This window comes from Arachis duranensis, chromosome 5 (genome assembly GCF_000817695.3).
Source record: "Arachis duranensis cultivar V14167 chromosome 5, aradu.V14167.gnm2.J7QH, whole genome shotgun sequence".
Lineage (NCBI taxonomy): Eukaryota > Viridiplantae > Streptophyta > Magnoliopsida > Fabales > Fabaceae > Arachis > Arachis duranensis.
The window spans coordinates 39,633,269-39,638,419 of record NC_029776.3 but is presented as its reverse complement, the minus strand read 5'-3'; positions in this window follow the sequence as shown (position 1 = coordinate 39,638,419).

The following is a 5,151-nucleotide window of genomic DNA, read 5'->3' as shown; positions in this document are numbered from 1 at the left end:
CCCACTTTATAACCTCTGGTCTATGCTTTTTGGACTTGGATTTGGGCCAAAAAGGGGTTTAGAACTTGCTGGGGCGTGTTCTGTAATTTTCTGGTGCGTGGCCTCTGTCACGCGTCCGCGTGGGTCACGCGGTCGCGTCATTCGAAGCTTTTCCTTGCCACGCGGTCACGTCAGTCATGCGGCCGCGTTGCTGAATTTTCGTTTCTGGCACGCGATCGCGTCGTCCATGCGATCGCGTGAACACCAGTTTCCTTAAAGCTCCGTTTTACTTTCTCCTTCCATTTTTGTATGTTTCCTTTTCCATCCTCTAAGTCATTCTGCCTTAGAAAATCTGAAACTACTCAACACACTAATCACGGCATCGAATGGAAATAAAGGTAATTAAAATAATTAATTTTTAAAGCTTAGGAAATAAGTTTTTCACAATACGACATAATAAGGAAGGGAAAGTAAAACCATACAATTAATGTGAATAAGTAGGTGAAGGATTATATAAATCACTCAAATTAAGCACAAAAGAACTCACGAAATATGGGTTTATCAGTCACATAATCATCACATTCATCATGTTCTTGGGTGCGAATGAATATCTTAGAACAAGAATAAGCTGAATTGAATAGAAGAACAATAGTAATTGCATTAATACTCGAGGTACAGCAGAGCTCCACACCTTAATCTATGGTGTGTAGAAACTCCACCGTTGAAAATACATAAGAACAAGGTCTAGGCATGGCTGAGAGGCCAGCCCCCATAATCTAAGAACTAGACGTCCAAAGATGATTTAGAGATCTAAAGTGATCAAAAGATGTCTAATACAATAGCAAAAAGGTCCTATTTATAGAGAACTAGTAGCTTAGGGTTTACAAAAATGAGTAAATGACATAAAAATCCACTTTCGGGCCCACTTGGTGTGTGCTTGGGCTGAGCATTGAAGCATTTTCATGTAGAGACTTTTTCTTGGAGTTAAACGCCAGCTTTTGTGCTAGTTTGGGCGTTTAACTCCCACTTCTGTGCCAGTTCCGGCGTTTAACGCCGGGCAGTCTTGAGCTGATTTGGAACGCCAGTTTGGGCCATCAAATCTCGGGCAAAATATGAACTATTATACATTGCTGAAAAGCCCAAAATGTCTACTTTCCAACACAATTAAGTGCACGCTAATTGGGCTTCTGTAGCTCCAGAAAATCTACTTCGAGTGCACGGAGGTCAGAATCCAACAGCATCTGCAGTCCTTTTCAGCCTCTGAATCAGATTTTTGCTCAGGTCTCTCAATTTTAGCCAGAAAATACCTGAAATCACAGAAAAATACGCAAACTCATAGTAAGGTCCAGAAAAGTGAATTTTAAATAAAAACTAATAAAAATATAATAAAAACTAACTAAAACATACTAAAAACATACTAAAAATAATGCCAAAAAGCATATAAATTATCCGCTCATCAGTGCACTATTGGGACAGAGGCATAACAAGCTTCTGCATGTCATTTACTATGCCAACCGTGTTCTAAATGACGCACAGAAGAACTACACAACCACAGAAAAGGAACTGCTTGCAGTGGTTTATGGCATTGACAAGTTTAGATCCTATTTAGTAGGATCAAAGGTGATTGTGTACACTGACCATGCTGCTCTCAAATATCTACTCACAAAGCATGATTCAAAACCCAGGCTCATAAGATGGGTGCTGCTTCTGCAAGAGTTTGATATAGAAATAAGAGACAGAAAAAGGGACAGAGAACCAAGTGGCTGATCACCTGTCCCATATAGAACCAGTGGCAGGAGCATCCCTCCCTTCCACTGAGATCTCTGAAACCTTCCCCGATGAGCAACTCTTTGCCATTCAACAAGTGCCATGATTTGCAGACATTGCAAACTATAAAGCTGTGAGATTTATACCCAAGGAGTACAGCAGGCAGCAAACGAAAAAATTGATCTCTGATGCAAAGTACTACTTGTGGGATGAGCCATATCTCTTTAAGAGATGTGCAGATGGAATAATCCGTAGATGCGTGCCTAGAGAAGAAGCACAGAAGATCCTATGGCATTGTCATGGATCACAATATGGAGGACATTTCGGAAGTGAGCGAACAGCCACAAAAGTCCTCCAATGTGGCTTCTACTGGCCTACCCTCTATAGAGACTCCGAGAGTTTGTACGTCATTGTGACAGTTGCTGGTAATCTGCCTCATGGTTATGCCATGCCTCAACAAGGGATCTTAGAGATTGAGTTGTTTGACGTATGGGGTATTGACTTCATGGGGTCTTTCCCACCATCATACTCAAACACTTATATTCTGGTGGCTGTAGACTATGTATCTAAATGGGTATAGGCAATTGCAACACCCACTAATAATACTAAGACAGTGCTGAAGTTCCTCCAGAAACATATCTTTAGCAGATTTGGTGTCCCTAGAGCACTAATCAGTGATGGAGGCACTAATTTCTGCAATAAACAACTTTACTCTGCTATGGTCAGATACAGAATTAGCCACAATGTGGCAACTCCATATCATCCACAGACAAATGGGCAAGCTAAGGTCTCTAATAGAGAACAAAAAAGAATCCTGGAATGGACTGTAATTGCCCGTAGAAAGGTTTGGGCAAGGAGCTTGGATGATGCTCTCTGGGCATACAAAACAGCATTCAGGACCCCTATAGGAACTTCTCCATACCAGCTTGTGTATGGGAAGGCCTGTCACCTGCCCGTGGAACTAGAGCATAAAGCCTACTGGGCAACCAGATTCCTAAACCTTGATGCCAATTAGCTTGAGAGAAAAGATTGCTCCAGCTAAATGAGCTAGAGGAATTCAGACTCAATGCTTTCGAAACTGCAAAAATTTACAAGGAGAAAGCAAAAAGGTGGCATGACAAAAAATTGTCATCCAGAGTCTTTGAGCCAGGACAAAAGGTTCTACTGTTTAACTCTAGGCTCTGACTATTCCCTGGGAAATTAAAATCCTGGTGGTGAGGACTATATGTGATTACAAGAGTGTCACCATATGGATATGTAGAGCTTCAGAATATTGACTCTGACAAAAAGTTCATTGTTAATGGACAGAAAGTCAAGCATTATCTTGAAAGCAATGTTGAGAAAGAATGCTCAAAACTAAGACCATATTAAAGCTCAGTAATGTCAAGCTATTGACAGTAAATAAGCACTTATTGGGAGGCAACCCAATCTTATTTATCTATGTTAATTACTTTCTCATTTCATTTTCCATTGTTATTTTATGTTTTCTTTAGGTTGATGATCATGTGGAGTCACAAAAACAACTACAAAAATCATAGCAAACTCAAAAATAGCATTAGAAACAGCACACCCTGGAGGATGAGCTTACTGGCATCTAAACGCCTATAAGAAGCACCAGACTGGCGTTTAATGCCAAAAACAGGCTACAGTTTGGTGTTAAACGCCAGGAAAGGTATAAAAACTGGCGTTCAACGCCAAAAACAGGCAGCAGTCTGGCGTTAAATGCTAGTATTGCATACAGAGGGCATTTACACGCCTAAATAGTGCAGGGATGAAAAATACTTGACACCTCAGGATCTGTGGACCCCACAGGATCGCCACCTACCCCACCTCTCTCTCTCTCCCTCACACACCCTCCATCTCCTCCATTTTCTTCTTCTCCCCCTTCTTTCTTTCTTCTTTTGCTCGAGGACGAGCAAACCTTTTAAGTTTGGTGTGGAAAAAGCGTTGGTTTTTCTTTTTCCATATCCATTTATGGCACCTAAGGCCTGAGAAACCTCTAGAAAGAGAAAAAGGAAGGCAGTTGCTTCTACCTCCGAGTCATGAGAGATTGAGAGGTTCATCTTAAGGGCCCTTATAGTTCAGTGGTAGAGCAATTGACTGCAGATCAAAGAGCCATGAGGGAAGAGCAACAAAGACAATAAAGAAACATAGAGGAGCTCAAGCACTCCATAGGATCTTCAAGAAGAAGAACTAGCCGCCATCACTAAGGTGAACCCGTTCTTTAATCTCCTTGTTCTTATTTTTCTGTTTTTTTATTTTTATGCTTATATTTGACTATATTTTTGTCTTCATTACATGATCATTAGTATGTAGCATCTATGCCTTAAAGCCATGAATAACTTCATGAATCCGTCACCTCTCTTAAATGAAAAATGTTCCTAATTACAAAAGAACAAGAAGTACATGAATTTCAATTTTTATCTTGAAATTAGTTTAATTATTTTGATGTGGTGACAATACTTTTTGTTTTCTGAATGAATGCTTGAACAGTGTATATTTTTGATAGTGAAGTTTATGAATGTTAAAATTGTTGGCTCTTGAAAGAATGATAGAAAAAGGAGAAATGTTATTGATAATCTGAAAATTCATAAAATTGATTCTTGAAGCAAGAAAAAGCAGTGAAAAAGGAAAAGCTTGCAAAAATATATATATATAAATGGCGAAAAAAAGAAAGGAAGCAAGCAGAAAAAGTCAATAGCTATTTAAACCAAAAGGCAAGGGTAAAAAGGATCAAAGGCTTTGAGCATTAAAGGATAGGAGGGCCCAAAGGAATAAAATCCTGGCCTAAGCGACTAAATCAAGTTGTCCCTAACCATATGCTTGTGGCATGAAGGTCCAAGTGAAAAGGTTGAGATTGAGTAGTTAAAGTCGTAATCCAAAACAAAAAGAGTAAAGAGTGTGCTTAAGAACTTTGAACACCTCTAATTGGGGACTTTAGCAAAGCTGAGTCATAATCTGAAAAGGTTCACCCAGTTATGTGTTTGTGACATTTATGTATCCGGTGGTAATACTGGAAAACAAAGTGCTTAGGGCCACAGCCAAGACTCATAAAGTAGATGTGTTAAAGAATCAACATACTAAACTAGGAGAATCAATAACACTATCTGAATTCTGAGTTCTTATGGATGCCAATCATTCTAAACTTCAAAGGATAAAGTGAGATGCCAAAACTGTTCAGAAGCAAAAAGCTACTAGCCCCGCTCATCTAAGTCGAACTAAGTTTCATTGATATTTTGAGATTTATAGTATATTCTCTTCTTTTTATCCTATTTTGTTTTCAGTTGCTTTGGGACAAGCAATAATTTAAGTTTGGTGTTATGATGAGCGGATAATTTATACGCTTTTTGGCATTGTTTTTACATAGTTTTTAGTATGTTTTATTCACTTTTTATTATATTTTTA